This window comes from Miscanthus floridulus, chromosome 3, assembly GCF_019320115.1.
Source record: "Miscanthus floridulus cultivar M001 chromosome 3, ASM1932011v1, whole genome shotgun sequence".
Classification (NCBI taxonomy): domain Eukaryota; kingdom Viridiplantae; phylum Streptophyta; class Magnoliopsida; order Poales; family Poaceae; genus Miscanthus; species Miscanthus floridulus.
In genome coordinates, this window is record NC_089582.1 from 125,346,078 (window position 1) to 125,368,338 (window position 22,261).

The 22,261-nt window shown below is 43.8% G+C and overlaps 1 pseudogene; it reads left to right on the forward strand.

Moving 5' to 3' along the window:
• The first annotated feature begins 251 nt into the window (after window positions 1-251).
• Window positions 252-21,768, forward strand: LOC136544359 (UDP-glycosyltransferase 91A1-like; annotated as a pseudogene).
• Window positions 21,769-22,261: the final 493 nt, after the last annotated feature.

The following is a 22,261-nucleotide window of genomic DNA, read 5'->3' on the forward strand; positions in this document are numbered from 1 at the left end:
ATCTATAACAAAAATGCATTGTTCATAGGGAAAAAAACACCCTCCAAAAGAGTAGGCAAACTAAGAACCTATTTTGTGTCAAGGTGAGAGGGAACCCAAAACTGCGTCGTCTCTCTCCTCAGACTCAAATATGTGCCGTCGCATATGCCGCGAGCGCGAGGCCGGGCGTGGACGACGCTGCCGCTGCCGGAGGGGATAGGTAGCCGCGAGCGCGAGGCCGGGCATGGACGCCGCCGCCGCTGTCAGAGGGGATGGCGGCCGCGAGCTCCGCCGGCCGCGGACGCGAGCGTGGGCGCGTGCTCCGCCGAGCGGGGCTCTGCCAGCCGCAAGCGCGAGCGTGAGCTCTGCCGTGCGCGGGTGCGAGCTCCGCGGAGCGCGGCTCTGCCGGCCGCGACCGCAAGGAGGAGACCAGCGTGGAGGCGGGCGGCGCTCGGCGGGGAGAGAGGCGGACGGCGCTCGGGGCCTCTCTTTTTGCGTTCTCTGTTGGAGTTCGTCAGCTTTGCGTGTGTTTTTCTTTCGCTGTGCGTGACCCAAACGGTGAAATAGGTCTTGTGTTTGGGTCGGCTCTGTTAGTCTTAGAATGACTTATAATTGGTTACCCAGGCAGTACTTAGTAACTAGATCTACGTGAAAAAAAATCGCCCGACGATGAGAAAGACGCAAAGAATTGGAGGACAACGAGAGCACCTGCGTCTCCACAGCCAATGCCTTCGTTTCACGTGTCCTCGGAATACCACTCGGTGTCGGTCGTGCCTCTACTAGCGACGGGCCTCTACTAGAAACGGGTGTGGTAGCGGCAATGCGTAGTCAGCGTCGCTCCCCTCTAATCAGTGGCGGAAATTTTCGTACACAATTTGATAGATCCATTTAGTAATAATTTAGTAACAATTATAAAATTTGCAACGTGACTCTTTATACATACACTAAGTATCATGATAAGGCTTAAATTCAAGGATTAATTGAAATCATCCACTAAATCTATACCTAATAATAAAGAGATAAAATTTCAGCCTATTTTTTGGTACCATTTTTTTTTGTATGACCTCCTCTAACTAGCTCCGTGGATGTGAAAACTATTTCTGTTCGTCACTCTGCAACTCTCATGTTTGATATATATGATAATGATATATGCAGGCCTTTTTAGGTAACATGGATACGTACGAATCCTAATGTAAATAGATCCTTTAAATTCTAAGTAACCTGGGTAAGATCCTAATCCTATCCTACTCCTCTATACAGAATGAAGCGTTTCTTCAAACCGTCTTTTTTTCTTCCTAATACAATCCAATTTTTTGTCGGTCAACCAAAAGAGCAGTATTCTGATTTTCTATTCATCTGATTCTACGTCCACCATTAAAGAGAAAGGTGCGGTGATATATTTGTTTAAAACCAATGCTTGGTCGTATTTCAGTCCGTCTTCCATACGTGTTTCGATTTGGGCGTCTTGTGGCCGTATTTGGCCAGGACTCTATTTGCCAGCGCATCAACGTCTCTTGGATGCGCTATAAATACCACCACACCATGGGAGACCGGCGCTGTCGCTAGGATTCATGGAGGTTCAAGAAGGTCGGGCTGCAGACGTCTATGGATCGGCCTGTGGGTCGGTGACCGCAGACTGCCGCGCGCCATGGCCACGTCTATCTCCTGCAACGCCAACACAAGCCCAGTGACTACGTGTAGGGTCAACACGGCGGCCATATAACGCTGCTGACGGACAGGGAACAGCTGTACGTGTCCTCCAGCAGGCAGCACGAACCAAAGAAAAAAAAAGACGTGCGGGGCCCGGGGATGACCTGGGCACGCGCGCGTGTGGGGTTGGGGTGTGTGTGTGTGTGTGTGTGTGTGTGTGTGGGGGGGGGGGGGGGGGGGGGGGGGTGGGGGGGGGGGGGGGGGTTTGTTTGGGATGCAGCCGGAAACCGGCCAAATCATCACTCGGCGCTGCTCGACGCTCAAAGGTGTAGAGAGGAGGTGAACAGACTATTTAAAAAATCTATAAGGCACTAGAACAATTGATTAGTATAATAAATAGCGTAATGTAATTTTGCTCTAACTTTACAAGGGTTGTAAGCTACCTATCTCAACAATTCTAGTTGCTATGATCTCTAACACACACAAGATCTAAGTCACTACTCACTAAGCTAGTGTGCTCTCACAGACTAACTAAAGAGCCACACTAATCAAACTAATAAGCTCTCAAAGACTAGCTACACTAAAGAGCTTGATAACTAAAGAGTCACTACTCACTCCTCCGCTGGTCCAAGCCGTCTAGGTGGCGACAATCACTAAGAGTAACAAGAACTCCGCAGCCACAACGATCCCCAAATGACACTAGATGCAATCATTCAAGCAAATGCACTAGGAATCACTCCCAATCTCACTATGATGATGAATCAATGATGTAGATGAGTGATAGGTGTTTGCTTAGGCTTACAAAGATATTAGGAATATCAAAGTTTCAAGAGAGTGAGCCCCAAGCCGGTACCTTCCTATTTATAGAGCCCCAAGGCTCAAAGAGCCGTTGGGCACCCTCAACAAAAATCCAACCGCTACTCTCCTCGGGACTGACCGGGCTCGACGACCGGACTCAGCCAGAGTCCAGTCAGGTGCGTCCGGTTGCACCCGCCAGCCGTTCATAGCGCGCCACGTCGCCTCTATTTGAATTTAACCGTTGCCACCCAAGCGCTCGTGCGTTAGTCACACATCGGATGCGCCTCGACCGGGCCCAGAGCCCCTCAGCGTCCGTTCAACAACAGAGAGGTCCTAGAGCGTAAAAATGACGACCTGACGCGCCAGTGCGTCCGATCCTCATAGTGCTCGCCCTAGAGCTAGCGTCAGCGTATGTCATCCTTCACCTGACGCTGGCCCTACGCGTCCGGTCCCAAACAATGATTAGGGTCCGATCGCGAGGCCACGCCACTCCTTCTCTGAAGCCACTGACCGGACATGCGCCTAGCGTCCGATCCTTGCGTCCAGTCCTCCTTCTTCTTCTCTGCAGAGCGCCGCGCCACCTAGGGTTAGGTACCGGACGCGTAGGTCCACCCCGTGGCCTACGTCCGGTCCTACCTCAACTCCTCTTTTTCTTTTTCTAAGTACACAACCACTCCACTCTTGCTAACCACAAAGTGTAGAACTTGTGTGCACGTGTGTTAGTATTTTCAAAGCATTTTACAAGGATCAAAGTTAGCATACTAGGTTTCTAAATGCATATGCAAGAACAATCTCGATAATCCATTTAGTCAAAGATTTTCCCTCTTTATAGTACGACTATCGATACTAAACACACTTACACCCTCTATGATGTCTTAAGTGCCAAAACAAAAATCTATTTTATACCTTAGCCTTGATCTCATTGGTTTTTGTTTTTCTCTTTCTTCTTTTCCGAATTAGAGCTTGATCACCATCATCTCATGTACATCTTCAATTCCATAGACCTCATCTTGCTCTATCATTTAGACTAGACTACCTTATCTAATTCACACACTTAGATCAAAGATTAATCTTAAGTTTTATCAATAATCCAAAACCAAAGGCTCGCAGACGCCAGAGCCCGCACGACGAACGCGAGGAAAGGCCTCCATCGGCTGCGGGCTTGCCGCCCTGACCGTGGTGACGCAGGTGGAGGCGGCTGTGGTCAGGACGACGAGGAGGACGAGACGCTGGTCCATCGCGACCAGGGAGAGAGAGATCGAACTGAAGCTTAGCCCTGGACGGCGGGGCCGGTAGTCGGGTAGCGTCCGTGGGCCGTCTCCCTTCTCTGGCTTTTTATAAATCACCGGCGACGGTGAGGACATCCAGAACTTTTCAATGCCGACGTGGTAATTTAGTCAAGGTTGATCGAGGCGCACCTTCATCGAAGCGGCCACCAGCAAGCTAACAGAAACGTCACGTACGTAATTCTGCTTGGAAAAACACGCATGCATGACTATATCTAATCAAAAGTAGATTTACGAAATTTTATAGGTCCACAAAAGAGGTCAACGGAACTCCATATTTAACTGTACAATGTATAGATAGTATGAAACTAAATTTTGTAATAGGAGAAAAAAAACCTGTCAATATTACATTTTGAACTTTATATACATACATACATAATAAGACATTGTCATATTATTGACAACATTAGCTTATATACTATGGATGTTATAGTCATCTTAAAATAAACTCTATTTTCAAAAATTTAGACAAAGGATAAAACATAAATAGGTAAGTATTATTCTGGTCCTTATTTTTCATCTGTTTAATAGCTTTTAATCTCCTGTTGCATCACATGGGCATATTTGCTAGTACAATATAAATGGTTTAAAAGTCATACCAATAGTTATTTATGATGTAATATTAAAAAAGAGATACAATATCCGAGTCTCTCTTTATAAGAGCACAAATATTAAAAAACATATTTTGGGATAATTAAACAATTCGTTATTTGTGATGTTAGCAAATAGCTATGAAAATATTCAATCAAAAAATAGCTATGAAAATAAGGATTGCCGCGTGGGCCGCGTCACATGGGCCTCCCGTGATACGATCCAGGTATGTTTTTTGTTTTTACATTACAAAATACAACATATACATACTACTATGTATACTAGTTGCTGCCGCTCTAATTATAAGTAAATTATAAATACAGCTCCAATGATCGACGACCCTCAGGAATAAGGATCCAGCTCTCTTGTATTTGTAGTGGCCGGTCTCTCAGTAGGTACTCGGCAGTCGGCACTCTCCATTACTCTAGATCTAGATATTACTGTCGGTTCAAAAACCTACTTCACTGTTAGATTTTGAACCGACAGTGATATACCGGCAATGATGGAGGGTTGATATCACTGTCGGTCCTTAAAAACCAACACTGATCTACAGGAAATAGTGTCGGTTCCTGGCTCCGCCCGACAGTGTTCAGTTGAACAAGACTGTCGGTTTATAGTGCCAACCGACAGTGACGGTTGCTTTAAGAGTGTCGATTCTTGGCTCAAGCTAGCAGTGTTGAGTAAGCCTACACTGTCGGTTCATGGATCAAACCGGCAGTGTTGTAGTGAATATCAGTGTCGGTTCATGGATCAAACCGGCAGTGTTCTTGTAACTATCAGTGTCGGTTCATGGTTCAAGCCGGTAGTGTTGAGCAAGACAACACTGTCGGTTTGCTTCTAACCGGCAGTGATGGTTACGACAACACTGTCGGTTTGTTGCTAACCGGCGGTGATGACCCGTTCGTATTTTATTATTTTATAATTTATTTTAATTTATATTTTTTTTGTGGAATCGGGTTTCACTTTATATACGCTACGTAGACGACAGGTCCATCAATATTAAACATTACAAATGTTACGATTACAATTCAAATGTTCTTATCCACATCTCGATCCCTCAAAATAAAAAAGAGATGTTTTTGGACTTCACACATGCTTCTCGGACTTCTTACAATAATCTAGCAAGCCGCTCTGGGCCATACTAGTCCTTGTACTTCACGGATTGTGCAATGAAAATACTCCATCTTTTTCTAATACCTCGGCTAAGATGAATTTTGCCAACTCCGATTGTAGTGCGACGATCTCCATGTCTAGCAGCCTTTCGTGCTTATATTTCTTGCGCTGTCGTTCAAAAAAGATGATATCCAAAGAGGAACAGTAAATCATTTTGTTGAATTATTAACAGACATAAATGAAATGGAGATTATACACACCAACTTATCGACTTTTTCTGATTTCCCACCGATGTAGCGAAGCATTGCCCATATTACATAAAACCCACATTCATTGTTTCCCGCCGGCTGTGATAGGTACTTCCCCTCCATTTTGACAACCTTGAATGGGACCGGCGTCCCACCGATATGTCTTCTTTAGACACTGAGCAACATTAAAAGGAGAAACATTAGAAAGCGATATGTGTGATTAGAAAATAATAGTTATTAGGATCGCTTACTAATTCAGCACTGCCACCAGTGCATCGAGATGATGAAATGGTTTTTTCTTCGAGTCCCACACCTCGAGCAGATTTTTAGCAAGATTAACACAAATGAAGACGAAATGGTTGCTGCAATCATAGAATCATAATTATCGAATAATCTTAACAAAAAAAGAAGCATAAAATTAAAAGCCGAGAACACATACTCGCAGTTGTAGGCTAGAAGTATATGGGTTTTCTTCTTCATCGTGAATTCATCGAAAACATCAATTAATCTCTGTTTCAGGTCTTCCACGTCACATCCATAGAGGCCTAGACATGTCCTCTCATTGACTCGCATGGGGTCCAAGAAGCCTATGTAATCTCATTTGCTTTTTAAAATATAAAATTTTGCTATACATCTACATAAAATCATGAGAAGTGCTCAAAAGTTAACAATTTGTGTCTCAAGAGAGTAGTTAATTGTAATATCATACGTGTAGGGTACTTACATAGTCCACAGCATCAACATTTGAACATCAAGAGAGCGTTTCTGGTATAGCTGGAACAAGCACTCCCACTTGACATCGAACTTCTCTTCTTCAGGATATTGGAAAACATGTGGCAAACGGATAATAATCTCAAAACTAAAGTCGTCCGTCTCTGTTGCTTGAGCCTTGTAATATTCATGTAACTGGCGCATATATGTTGTCAGATTTTTATACTCATGATCGAGAACCAAAAGATTGCCCCTTTTATACTTCATTGCCGGTGTTCCCGTCTCTTGTACATCATAATAGATGTTCGCGGCCTCTTCCATGGTTAAATCAGGGTTGTCTTCGACTAACGTCATAATGTTTCTTAAATCTTTATTGTGTATTTCTTCGTCTCTTGTTGTAGCGTATTTATTCTGTGTTTGCCTTTCAAATTTGGACTTCAACAAAAACGGAGGCAGTGAGACACATAGATTGAAGAAACTAACACAATCTTCCTTCGAGATGTGTGCTGTAAATTTTTCTTTCATCAAGGTGGTAACGCTGCCACTGAACGACCTTTTTCTTTTCTGTTGGTCCACTTTGGGAGCATTAGCGACCGAATCCAATGACTTTTTCTACGACTGTGAGGATGTTCTTGATCTTGTTTTGGGCTGATGTGGAGGAGGAGGATGACGACGAGAATTCTGTTTTCCCAGCGCTGATGAAGATGGAGGAGGAGGAGGAGGAGTCTCTTTTCTCAGGGCTGATAAAGATGGAGTTGGACACGGAGGAATAGAAGGAGACCTCTATTGTCTCGGGGGTGATGGCTCCGGATGAGGAGGGGAGTGATCTCTATTGGAAGATGGTGAGTGATCATCGCGGGTGGGCGAAGACTCACAGTCGTCCTCATCATCAGAGGACAATTAATGGTCAAGCTTAATGAAGTGCTTGCACCAGACCACTTGAGAGCCCTTGTTTTGACCAAGTTTTGGCCTGTCTTCCGCTACGGAGTACTCAATGGGTATCTTATTATACTTCTTATCAAGTATTTTGTCAATGGTGACACGAGCATACCCCAGTGGAATTGGGCGGCCATTAATTGTCCCGTCTCCCGCAGGCTAGGCCTGGCCGAGCGCCACCTTGTCCTTTGTCCATTCCTGACGGATGTACAACCTGACATTGACGAGTTCAGTGATGTTGTCCACCGGATGAGGCACATTCGCCTCTTTTTTGTTGAGCGGGGTCGATACGTAGCTGCTGCGACCCCTAAAATGTGGGCTCAAGGCACTAGGAGTAGGGTTTTGTGGTACTACTGACCCCTTGGACAGCAAAATTTGCTCGACTCGTGCTTCAACGGTCGCCTCAATCCGTGCTTCCATTCTGTCTTCCATCTGTTTTAGTCTCCTCAAATACTCTACCTCATGTTCCCTCTACCCCTCGAGCGGCTCCGGTAAGTATTAGATTCTTGGCGGAATGCTAGTTTCTAAGGAACAACACCGGTTCCTCTAGTGCGACCAGGGTGCTCCTTGGTTCCGAGTGCTTAGGTGAGCATGTCTTTCTCCCTATTAGAAGTGCGAGTCCTTTGCCTCACCTCCTCAGTTACCTGGGAGATCCTCTGGATGAGTTCGCTCATGGGTTGATTTCAGGAGCTAAAGCTCCCATCCTCGGCATGCCATACATTTCTCCCCATACAGTATAATACTAATCTGGGCTCCCAATCGGTGGTCTCAACCTGAATGCCTTCCTTAGCAAGGCGATTCATCTTTTGAAGTTCTACTTCAAATTCTGGCATCTTTTTGGTGAAGCCACGAGAGCCGAGATGACGAGGATTCATCGCTTTCTACGAATTCTCCTTATTCTTCCTGCTTAGTTCTAAGTACTCCTCGAATAACCTGTATTCCTTGAAAGTCTACCAGAAGTCCTTCTGCTTGCTAAACTGTCCCCCATCAAAATCTAGCTCTTTATTTTGGAGGACAAAATTCTTGTACAACGTTCTCTTGAAATTCTTGAAGCATGTCCCCATGATTTCTTTTGCTTTTTTCTTGACTAACTCCCTATCATACTCGGATGGGAAAATGAAATACTCTAGGATCTTGACATCCCATATGTAATCCTTCTCGCTTTCGGGAACCCTCCACCGGTCATCATATTTTTCCAATCCACTTCCTGTACTTAATCGGGATGAAGTCCCTAACAAGTAACCCGAGGATAGTCTTGTATTTGGTCAAAGCTATAGGCGGTGAGAGTGGATCCCCGAATTCATCGAACTCAGAAATGTGCCAGTGTGCATTCCTACCAACAGGAATCTTTGACACACCTCGCTTGGATCTGGCCTTCCTGCTACCCAAACCCTCTGGCTCGTCGGCCGACAGAGGCTCCTGCTAGAGACACCAAGTAAGCTATGACCCTCTCAATTGATTAGCGTATGTGTCTACATAGTGACATGATACCAAAGTTACCTAGCCATCTTGGTCATTTTGACCCAGATCAAGCAGGCCAGACGGGGTCCATGGCTGCTCATTCTCACCGACCTGATTGACACCAACATCGTTTGTCGGATCATGCGACTCTCCCGTTCCAGCGATATCAGCCGCTTCTTGTTGCCGATCAGTTCTTCGGCGATGGGGTAACAGGCGACAATGAGTCATGGCTGTGACACGATCGTGGTTAGTTTTGGCTGCGGACAACTACTAATATCATATGTTCATATATATATATAATATGTTTAATGCAAAGTCTAATAATAAGTCCACATACAACAAAGTCAAATAATAGCATATGTTCACCTAGAACAAATTCATTGTTTGATTGACCACATACAACAAAGTCCACCTACTGTTCTACGAAACTAAGCCTACATCAACTTTCAAATAAGAAAAGCGATGACCATAGCCATAAATAAAAGTATGACATCTTTCCAAGACCAAGGAGCAATTCTCCTAATCTTCACATCTCCGGCGGGTGGCTTCTCTTCGATGTCCAGTGCCAGCGGATGGCCATGGTTTATATTTATTGGACCATAGTAGGTCGGTTGCCCATGGTTTGCAAGGTAGGCCAGATGACTATACTTGGCCCTCAAAGCTTCAGCTTCTATGTTGTATTTTTTGTACAAATTACCAGGGTAGCGATTGACTTGAGCATAGCAATCTTTTTAGGTTTGATAAATCTCAGGCATGTGACCAACATGCACTATATACCATGCCATGGTTGCCTATACATTTAAGTAAATTAGGCATGTGGTAAGTGGTAATGGTAACTCACTGAACAAGAGTTATTATTCAAGTTATATAGCCAAACTAAATCTATTTAATGTTCTTTATCCTTGACATGATAAAAAATAACCTTAATAATTGGACTATTTATTATTCGAAGATCAATGTGGTTTAGTAATCATACTTGCTGCTGCTGCCGAGCCAATTTTAAAAGTTGTTTTTAACTTTTTTTTTCTGGAACAAACATCTATAGATGCCTTTTTTAAGCATGCTATACATTCCATCAAAATCAATTGACACTCTACCTACAACGATTATACCTGTACACATTTGACAAGAATCCATCAATTGACACTACCTATAGCTAAACCAAGGAGTAACAGCTTGTAACTCAATCGAATAGGAATCGGCTGCTATTGGAAAGACAACAACCATGGGGCATTTCATCGAACACTTAGTGGGCAGTGAGCCACGCACTCACCATGGGGGTGGGAAAGCAATTGTTCGCACGTGTTCCTGAAGGCCTCGGTGGTGCTCTGGCGTCTAGCGGTTGGACTGTGTAGGCAGTGCTCCGGCGTGGGGCGGTGCACGAGCGTCGGCGTCGAAGAAGAGGAGCGCGGGGCTAGGAACGACGGCGTGGGGGGCGGTGGACGATTGCTCCAGCATGGGGTGGTGCACGTGCCTTGGCGTCGAAGAAGAGGAGCGCAGGGCTAGGAACGACAGCGCGGGGGGCGGTGGATGGGTGCTCCGGCTTAGGGTGGTGCACGGGCGTCGGCATCGAAGAAGAGGAGCGCGGGGCTAGGAACGGTTGGTACGGGGCTAAAAATTTTCAACCCGTGGCGGGCTTTTATACCAGACCTCATCACTACCAGTTCTAATTAGAAACCAACAGTGATGGGGGTACATCACTCCCGGTTGTAAGTAGAAACCGACAGTGATGGGGGTACATCACTGCCGGGCCATTCTTTAAACCGGCATTGATTGTCGTGTAGCGGTTACAGTATAAGTAACTTATCTTTTCCACACTTTTTGAATACCTCCTACTAGCTCAACGGTTAAGACCCCGCAACTCAGCCCCTGATACCTGTGTTCGAATCCCAGGTGGCCCAATTTTTTTGGTTTAATTTTATAATTTATTAAGCATATGTATTCCTATGTCGAAATGACTTGAAATTTTTTTGGTTAAGTGTCTGAACTCTGTAGCTCGAGACCTGAGCTCAAACCTGAGGGCTGGCATAATTTTTTTTAATTTTTTATATATCACTGCTGATTTTCAAAATAATCCATAACAAGCATCACTGTTGGTTTCTTCTCATCACTGTCGGTTTTTTGAAACTGACAGTGATGTTTATATATATTAAAAAAATTCTTTTATATACTGAATAAATAGAAGCATATGTATTCCTATGTCGAAATGGCTTAAATTTTTTTGGCAAGCTTGTACACTGAAATTAAGATCCCACACAGGATTTTAGGTTTTTCTAATCATTTTTTATTAATTATATTTTTTTGTGTGCTGAATGAGACAAAAGAGGGTGAATTTCATCTTGGACCCAATAGATTTTTTTATCCACCTCTATAAAATTCTTATCCCTAGGGCATATTAAAGCCTGTGTAAAAGTTTGGCACCATTCCAGATCTTTTCGTGGGTAGACTCAGTTCAACATATAATTAAACTATCTCGTCGCGCGAAAATTCAATTAAACCTCAGAAAGTAGCAAACCATCTCCAGAAAATTATAAACTTGGTGTTTCGTTCACACATGGCACGTGCAATCCTAAAAAAAGTTTGAGACCAATACGACATCGGAATGCCTATGAACCACAGAAACCTTGATAACCTATGTGTATAGTCATGTTTTGATGAAATGACACATGTACCTCTGTGAAGCATGTATACTCCCCTATGTCGAAATGACTTGAAATTTTTTTGGCAAGCATGTACACCCAAATTAAGACCCCACACAGGATCTTAGTTTTTTCTGATCATTTTTTTATTTATTATATTTTTCTCTGTGCCAAATGAGACAAAAGAGGGTGAATTTCATCTTGGACCCAATAGATTTTTTTCATCCATCTCCACAAAATTCTTATCCCTAGGGCACATTAGAGCCTGTGTAAAAGTTTGATATCATTCCGGATCATTTCGTGGGTAGACTCAGTTCAACCTATAATTAAAACAGTCTCGTCGCGCGAAAATTCAATTAAACCTCAGAAAGAGCAAACTATCTCTGAAAAATCCCAAACTTGGTATTTCCTTCACACGTGGCATGTGCAAGCCTGAGAATAATTTTGAGACCAATACGACACCGGAATGTATATTTTTAATTGCCTAACAAATATTACACGAATTACATGCATGACAATAATTAAACACACAAAGCCGTATATATTAAAATTAGAACCCAATTAAACTACGACCTTGAAAACCTAGCTAAATAAACATTAATTACTATCGAAATCACTGTCGGGATCGATCGGGCCACGCACACTAATATGCCTCTGTAGCCATATATGGTAGTTGATGTCATGGATTATGTATCCACTTGTATTGATGAAGTCCAATGCCCGTATGAGTGCACTCTCTCGTGCCCCCACAATACTAAAAGAATGGTCGGCCATAGGTGTAACCTACTGAATGACCACTGCCCCTGTTAGTAATCCTTATGCAGTACTGACGTCCTTCTATAGCGAGCTAGCCGAGGTTTTCATTGTAGAAGTTCCAATCGTACCCGAGTTGCTCCATAACTTGGTCTAGAACGGCCCACAAGGCACATGTAGCATAGGTAAGGTCTTGTAGCGCAATCTACATGCGGAGAAAAAGAAAAAATAGAGAATGTTATTACAATAATAAACAACAAATAACCACGACTTAGGTATAAGTGACCATTTTACCACATCCGCATGGTTGTAGCTTGCAAACCATTCGCTTGCTTGCGGGACGGGGATATCACCAGCATTCAAAGCAAGTGCCTTGAAGTGCGAGAAATCAGGCACATCATAGCAAATACGTCAAAGTGCCTCTAAACAGATGCGCACGGTACTTAATTGGGCGCTTATCACGTCCGGGCTCTGTATTCCCGTCCCGTGGATATGGTTCCGATGATTTGAACCCCTCACAGGAATTAAAAAACTGAGTTCACATGTCCATAGCCGACCACTTGCATTAGATGCCGTGTTCTCGATGATGTCCGAGATAAAGAACCAGCTAAGTGCTATTCGTAGCCAATCTATTGGGGATATAGTCTGCGACATATATGCGTGCAATAATGATATTAAACTAATTACACTTATTTGTTAGCATAAAAAAAACAAAAGATGTTGGAAAATATTTTATATAATAGCTGGAACAGGAAACCGTGGAATGGCCACATTAGGAGCGAATGGCTCATCGCCAGGGTGGAAACCTGGTTCTTGTGGTGGGGGAGGTCCGTTGTTCATACCACCTGATCGATAAAATGCAAAAAAAATATGAACATAAAATATATGCACAAAAAAATCTTCCAAGTAAAATGTGGCAACATAATTAAATATAGATCAAATGCAAGGAATAAGAATATATATAAATATAGAATGCAAAGAAACATGAATATAAATATAGATAAAATGAATATAGATACAATATTAGAGAAGACAACATATTAATACCATTGAAAAATACAGGAGCCATGACCAAATCACGTAGAGAGAGAGTGGATGTCTTGAGAAGTGAGAGTGAAACGTGAGAAATGAGACTGAGAGAGTTCGTGGGTGGGTGGGATCGATGTATGTGGTCGGTAGTTTGTTTTATATAGGGGGGCATGGACATCACTGCCGATTTTTAAATAGAACCAACAGTGAATGTGGTAATCACTGCCGGTTTCTAAATAGAACCGACAGTGAAGGTGACTATCACTGCTGGTTTCTAAATAGAACCGATAGTGAAGGTGCATATATGTAAAGGATATATTTATTTAGATACTACAGTGGGAAAGTTTTGACAAGAATGATATATTTATTTAGATAGTAATGAAATACATCAAAAAATTACAAAAAAATAGAAATAAGTTACATATACGATAACAAAGACCTTACACTAAAATTCCATATACGATAACAAATACCTATTTGCGTACAGGTCAATGTTACCATCAATGTGTATCAACACATTATAATTTAACCACCTCATGTGTACCTCAGTAGCATTCTTCTAGTACCTCATGTGTGCACCATTTTGGTGGACTACGATGCATAACAATATCTGTGGTTTGCTATGAGAGGAAAATATTGTATCAAGGCTGATAAGGCTTGACTAAAACCAACATGCATAGAGAGGCTAGCTCCTGGCCGAGGGCCATTTTATAGGGGCTAGCAGTCGTGGTATATTTTTATTTCTGAACTAAAGTTATCGGGATAGGTGGGAGCAGTGTTCCAACTGTTGTGGTCATGGGAGCATTGTTGGCATGTGAGGAGCATCTACACATCACTGTCGGTTTTAGTTTAAAAACCGACAGTGAATTGGGCCTTCTGTGTCGGTTTGAGCAACCGACTGTGATAGAAGCTATCACTGCCGGTTTTAAAACCAAAACCGGTAGTAAAGGGCCCTGCCGCCATCTTTTAGTAAAAAAAATATAAAAAAACACTGCCGGTTTGGAGCCTACCATCGCAGCCCTTTTGTAAAAAAATATAAAAAAGTTTGGCCAGCCTAAGATTCGAGCGTGGGTCACGGGGTCTAGAGTGCGCGGCCTTAACCGCCGGGTTAGGATAGGGAGTTCAGATAGAATGGTTTTATTTTTTTTCTTTTATCCCATCGTAATGCACTACTAAATAATAAATGCAAAATCAAAAAAGTTTGGCCCGCCTGGAATTCAAGCGAGGGTCTCAGAGTACAGAGTGCGCGGCCTTAACCGCTGAGCTAGGATAGGGAGTTCGGTTAGTTTGCTTTTCTTTATATATTTATTAATAGAAATAATGCAGTTAGTTTATATTCTAAAATAACATAAAAATTTGTGTCTTAATTATTTAATTCTATGATAATTAATTAATGGTCTATAATTATCAAATAATAGTGTTTGTGAACATCATCTTAATATTTGATTACATAGTCAATAATTAAATTATAGGGATGCGCATAAAATATAAATTAAATATTCAGTGCAAATTACTGATACAACGTCTGCATAATGATTACATAGTTAACAATAATCTAACTATCTTTAGGTGCATCAACAATGAGAGTCTCATTGTGATCAATTCATACGTAAGCAGATTCGTCACCCTCTTAAAGGATAGGTAGGGGTACGTTCGCCCCGAATGGATGCATTTCCTGATAGCCACTGTAGTCTTCTTCGTCCGTCACTCCATCGACACCGACAATCTTCCTTTTCCCTTATAGGACTACTTTTAGCCTTCCTTTTGTCTTGTTGTCCCTTACATAGAAGACTTGCATAACATCTCTTGCAAGGACGAAGGGGTCGTCTCTGTATGCTATCTTAGTGAGATCAACGGTAGTGAACCCTTCGCTATCAGTGTTGATTTTCTTAAGCCGGACCCACTGGCAGCGAAAAAGAGCTGCCTTCAATGGACCATAGTCTAACTCCCATATCTCCTTTATGAAACCATAGTATGTCGCCTGCATGTTGCCGTTCTCGTCGTGAGCATCAAAACGAACACCACAATTTTGGTAATGTGCTCTTTTCATCTTACTTTTTTGTGTAAAATATGAATCCATTGATCTCATACCCTTGGTACTTAAGATATGTACTCGAAGGCCCCTTGGCTAAGGCATCCAGTTGATTACCCAACTTTATTCCAAGCAAGCGACGTCGCAACCAACTGACAAATTCCTCCTTATGTTTTTATCTAGCCAAGCCTGTAACCTGTTTGGATACAGAGTTTGCAGCGATTGCCTATGCTCATCAATGTATGGCATCATACCCTCGGCATGTTAGAGAACAACGAACTGTGCCTGTCTAAAAGAAACAGAGTCATCTACTGTAATAGATTTCTCTTCGATCATTTCTTTGCCACGTAGTCTTCCCTCATGACAAGATTCTAGAACTTTGACCCTTTTGATGTCCAGATAATATGTGCAGAACTCAATGGCCTCCTCCATTGACCATCCTTCAACCATGCCCCTTTCTAGCCTGAATCTATTCTTAACATACCTCCTGAAAACTTTTATCAATCTTTCAAAAGGAAACATCTTATGTAGGTATATTGGGCCAAGAGCTCTAATTTGGTCAACAAGATGAATGAGTAGATACAATGAGATATCAAAGTAAGTCGACGAGAAATGCATCTCAAGCCTAACAAGAGTTTCAGCTATGTCCCGCTATAGCTGCTCTAGCGTGGACACATCAATGACCTTTTTGAGATCGCGTTGAAGAACGAGCAAAGCTTTATGATTGGGGCGCGAACCTTTGGGGGGAGGATACCATGCAGGGCAACAGGGAGCAGCTGAGTCATAATGACATGACAGTCATGGGCCTTCATAGGGCCATAGTTGAACTTGAGTTCTCTCATGTTCACTAGCCTCTTTGGGTTTACACAGTAGCCCATCGGAACTTTGAGTTCATTGAAGAAAGAAATAAGTGCATGTTTTTCTTCCTTCTTCAATGTCCATGACACAACCGAAAGTTCGAACTGGCGATTCTCTAGCTCCACGGGATGCAGCTCCTTCTTGATTCCCAAGTGTTGCATGTCCAGGTGTGTGGCTAGTGAATCCTTTGATGTCCCCCCGGTGTTCATCAAAGTGTTAAGAGTGTTAGCGCACATGTTTTTAGTGATGTGCATGGGATTAAGACAGTGGCGTACACTAAAAAATAGCTAGTAAGGTTGTTTCTAGAAAACCAATTTTTCTTCCAAACGCTCCCATCAGGCGCTGCTACTGCATTGTCCCCCTTTCCAAGGACAACCTCTAGTTTCTTGAGTTCTCAAAGTATCGCAGGCCCGTCTTGATATTTTGGAGCTAAGCGTTTCTCAATAGCACCGTTGAAATCTTTTTTGTTCCTGCGGTAAGGGTGATCCTTAGGTAGGAACCTACGATGTCCCATATAAACTATCTTTGAGTTATTTGGTGGATTTACCGCATCGGTGTCATCCAAGCACTCGACACAACCAGTATAGCCTTTTGTCTTCTCTCCGGACAGTGAACCTCGACCTGGCAGATCGGTGATTATAGCGATAAGTACTGCCTTGATCATGACATGTTCCTTTTTATACTCGTCCCAAACATCCAGCACACCCTTTTCAAACATCTTCACGAGTTCATCAATCACTGGTTCTAGAAACACATCGATGTCATTCCCAGGCTATCTTGGCCCTTGGATCAGTTGTGGCATCTAGACATACGACCGCTTCATACAGACCCAAGGTGGAAGGTTGTATATACAGAGCGTCACTGGCCAGGTGCTATGATTGCTTCTAACCTGGTCGAAAGGATTCATCCCATCTATGCTCAAAGCAAATCAAAGGTGCCTTACCTCTCCACCGATGTCCTTATAGAATATAGTATTGACAGTTCTCCAGTCATGCCCATCGGCGGGGTGCCTCATCATTGTATCTTTCTTATGCTCTTCGACATGCCAGCGCAATAGCTTGTCTGACTTTGCACATGCAAACAGCCTATGCACTCGGGGAGCTATAGGGAAATACCAAACGACCTTTACAGGACCTCTTCTGGTCTTGGTGCCCTCATCTGACGGCTCTTCCTTGTACCATGGAGCTTCACACTTGGGGCACTTGTCCAAGTCTTTGTATTTTTCTCCATGGTACAATATGTAATAATTGGAACACGCGTGGATTTTTTCAACCTCGAGGCCGATGGGACAGATCATTTGCTTGGCCAAGTATGTCTTTTCTAGCAACTCATTTTTTTGTGGGAGCATTTTCCTTATTATACCTAACAACTGACCGAAGCCTTTATCGCTCAATCCGATTATCGATTTAAACTCTAACAGTATGATGTCAGCTTTCAGTTTACTCATTGGACAATTCCTATACAATGATGTTTTGCCATCTTGTCTTATTTTCTCTAGCTTTCTCAGCTGTCTTTCACTATGACATCCGGTCTCTACATTACGTAGCAGCTGAGAAATGCCATCGTTATCCTCGGTGTCGTCAGCTAGCGTGTTCCTAAACACATTATTAACTGTGGCCATAGGTTCTATGTTGACACTGGGTTCCTCGTCAGCATCGTGGATGGCTACGTCAGGCATGTCCACATCATCACCGTTTTCTTGCAGAACATTTACACCAACCTCGTCATGTATAGTCCATATCGTATAGTTTGGTATGAACCTCCTGGTAATCAAGTGCGATCGTATAGACTCAATTTGATAAAAGTTCCTATGATTCTTGCAATCTTTGCATGGGCAGAAGACAGGGTTTTCATTCCCAGCATGGGCTTTGGCATCGGTGATAAACTGGCTGACGCCATGCATATACTGCTTGTCCGTTCGGGACAGATGCATCCACTCTCGATCCATCTCTGCACAAAAAAATACTGAGACAGTAATTACAAAGAATTAATAAGAAATCGAGCTTTATGAACAACAATTGTACCTCGAAAGTACCATTTTTGGAAAATATTATTGTACACTAATTATTGAAAAATTGAAAATGGTAGCCCCGACCCTGTAAATTAAAAATCGTAGTAAAAAACAATTATTGCACAATATTGAAGAACAACTATTCTACTCTACTTCTAAGAATTAATTATAGTATCACATACTAACAATGATGATCTTGACCACCATGGAATAATTAGCTAGGAATTTAAATGTGTTTATAGACACCAACCTTTTGGATGATGGATTCACTATAATTTGAGCCTGGCACAAATGTCCAATTGAAAAAGTGCTCTCTAGAATGGAAAAAGAATTAGAATGAGAATCAAGCAATGTAGCCATCAAAACGAAGCTAATTAAGCAACAAAATCAAAGGAGTCGATGTTTGTTACTAACCTAAAAGCAAAAAGATTAAACCATTCTTTAAAATCCAAGCACTAGCTTCATGGTGAAGAGCAGCCGTAACAATGGAGGAAAGGGTCTAAACGCGCGCCTCTGTTCTTAGGATGGAAGAGAGGAGGAAGAAGAGGATGGCTGTAACATTTTTGTGTTGTAGGCTTATCACCGTCGGTTCTTGGCTAGAACCGACAGTGATAGAGCCCAATCACTGTCGGCTCTTGGCTTAAACCGGCAGTGATGAGTGTCCACAAAAACACTGTCAGTTCAAGCCACAAACCGACAGTGATGTGGTCCTTCACTGCCGGTTTTAGCCCAGCCCCAATCATTTTTTCATTTTCAAGCTCATAACCGGCAGTAAAGGTACATCACTGCCGGTTCTCATAAATCCGACAGTGATGATGCCGGCAGTGATGTGGGCGTAGTGCTCGATGGCCGCCACGACTCCTCCCCACTGCACATCGTCATCTTCCCGTGGCTCGCGTTCGGTCACTTGGTCCCATGCCTCGAGCTCGCCGAGCACCTCACAGAGCGCGGCAACCGCGTGTCCTTCGTCTCCACCCCGCGCATCCTCAGCAGGCTCCGCCCGGTCGCGCCTGTGCTGGCCTCGCTCCTCGACTTGGTGGCCCACCCGTTCCCGCGCATTGATGGCCTCCCTGATGGCGTCGAGGCCACTTCTGACCTCCCGCCCGACATGGCCAACCTCCACATGGAGGCCTTGGACCGCCTTGCTCCGGCCTTCTCCACCTTCCTCGATGCCGCCTGCGTCGACGGGAGTGACCACAAGGTGGACTGGGTGGTCCTCGACAACTTCCGCACGTCCATCGCGGATTTCGCCGGAGAGCACGAGGTCCTAACGAAAAATGAAAACGAGATGCATGCATTTTGTTACCCTGCAGTAATAAGCCTTTTTGCTTGCATTGTGGATGTCCTACAGGTTCCCTGCATACTGAACTTGCCCTGCTCTACGGCAACACAGAGGCTTACGGCATTCCAGACACCTCAGCTTCACCAATATTCCGACGATTTGTTCAGACTTTCGAGAAATGCAAACTTATCGCTGCTCGTAGCAGCTTTGAGTTGGAACCGGAGTCCTTGCCTATCATGGCAAAAATCTTCGGTAAGCCGGTCATCCCCGTGGGCCTACTTCCCCCACCGCCCGCCGGAGGCAACACACAGCGCGACGACAGTGCAGCCCTGTCGTGGCTCGGTGAGCAGCCGTCCAAGTCTGTGGTTTACGTCGCCTTTGGGAGCGAGTACCCTATGAACGTGAAGCAGCTGCACGAGATTGCTCTCGAGCTGGAGCTCGCCGGAATGCGCTTCCTCTGGGCTCTCAGGAAGCCTAACGGCGTCCACCACGGCGAGGACGTCCTGCCTCCAGGCTCCAGGTTTCGAGGAGCGCACGTGTGGCCGCGGTTCCGTTGTCATGGGCTGGGTCCTCAGACTAGCATACTGGGGCATGGCGCCGTCGCCGCGTTCACGATGCACTATGGCTGGGCCTCCACCATCGAGGGGCTTCAGTATGGCCATCCACTGATCATGACGCCAGTTCTCGTGGACCACTTGTCCACCGTGCGGGTGATGATGGACCTGCGGAAGGTTGGAGTCAAGGTGCGAAGGATAAAAATGACGAAGCGTTTCTTGGTGACAACATCGCAACCGCAATACGGGCTGTCATGTGCGAAGAAGAAAGTAAGAGGATCTTTGTGGCCAATGCTAAGAAGATGCAGGAGATTGTGGCAGACGACAAGTGCCACAACAGGTACATAGATGAATTCGAGAACCTGCAAGAACTGAAAGAAGTTGATGCTACGTATACATTACATACACGCAGCATGATTGGAATTACTACATGTGATTCATGCATTTCATTTTTACAGTCTCAACTCTCAATTTTTCTAAATGCCCAAACTCTAGCTAATAACAGGTTTGAAGTTGGTACTGGGCCACTGGCTGCTAATAACAGGATTGTCTCTTGGTTAGCAGTATTAAACTCGCAGGAAGGTTGTTAGACATAAAGCAGGATCTCTAGGCATAAATCTAGCGAGTTCTCTTTACTGTGAATACTATATAGAGAGTAGAGAGACAGAGAGTAATAGAAGAAGAACGTGTCGAACCAGACACCGCAGAGGGAGCTGGTCTAGAAGCCACCATCTTGTTCGTCGGTGAAGTCTGCGCACAGGCAGCGATGTTCAGGGAAGAGGTCGATGAAGTCGTCGACGTCGGTGGAGCGAGACGGCGCGACTGGTGGCTTCCCATCACTGGCTGCGCCCCTCTCTGATCGGGATTAGGGTTTAGGTTTCGGTGGGGAGATCGTCTCAGGCAAACCTCGTACTCAGAGCCGCCGGCCCCCACCTCTATATATAGCGCAGTGTGAAAGAGGCCCTCCAGCCATAGTGGGCTGGGCGCCCTCAATCACGGCGCGGATCAAAGGCCCAACTGGGTCGTTGGACCCAGTTTGGGATTAGAGATCAATCTAACAATCTCCTCCTTGATCTCCTACCATCTTTCAATTTTATACCATTAACTTTTGTTCATTCCATTACAGATTAGCGCATAGAGAATGTTTCATCGTCACGGTCAATTACCGATAAATTTAACAACTACAACACACCACTATGTTCTGAAATAGATACTTAACTTTGGGCCTTCTTTTGTCCAGGAATTATAGGCTTTTCGTTAAACCCATGCTGGCTACATGTTCTCTGAACACGTTGGGTGGTAAGCCTTTTGTAAGCGGATCCGCGAGCATCTTTTCGATACTTATATGCTCAAGACTTATGACATGATCCCAGACTTTATCTTTCACAACATAATACTTTATGTCAATGTGTTTGGCAGCACCACTTGACTTATTATTGTGAGCATATTGTACTGCCGGATTATTATCGCATTATAACTTAAGTGGTCTATAGATGTCGTCAACCACCTTCAAACCGGGCATGAACTTCTTTAGCCAGTTCACCTGCCCCGTTGCCTCATAACACGCTATAAACTTAGCATACATTGTGGACGATGTAGTGGCGGTTTTCTTTGAGCTTTTCCATGAAATAGCTTCCCCTGCGAGAGTGAATACATATCCAGACGCTGATTTTCTATCATCTCCCACATAATCAGAATTTGAATATCCCACTATATGGAGTGAATCTGATCTTCTATACATCATCATGAGGCTTTTCGATTCTTACAAATAATGCAAGACTTTCTTTACTATTTTTCAATGTTCTGTTCCAGGATTGCTCTAGAATCTGCCAAGTAACTCGGTAACAAATGCTAAGTCAGGGCGCGTACATACTTGAGCATACTGCAAGCTTCCGACAGCTGAAGCATATGGAACCATTTTTATTTGATCGATCTCATACTGATTCTTGGGGCATTGAAAATCCCCATATCTGTCGCCCTTGACTATAGGAGCAGGTGAGGGACTATATTTGTGCATATTGAATTTCTTTAAGATCTTTTCTATGCATGTCTTTTTGTGACAGTCCTAATACCCCTTTACTTCTATCTCGGTGAATCTTGATCCCTAGAATGAATGAAGATTCACCAAGATCTTTCATATCAAATTTTGAGGACAAAAACTTCTTTGTCTCAAGTAGTAGACTGACATCACTACTAGCAAGCAAGATATCATCCACATACAGGACAAGGAAGATAAACTTCCCATTCTTAAACTTTGCATAGACACAATTGTCCTCTACATTCTCTTTAAACCCAAAATTCCTTATTGTCTGATCAAACTTCAAGTACCA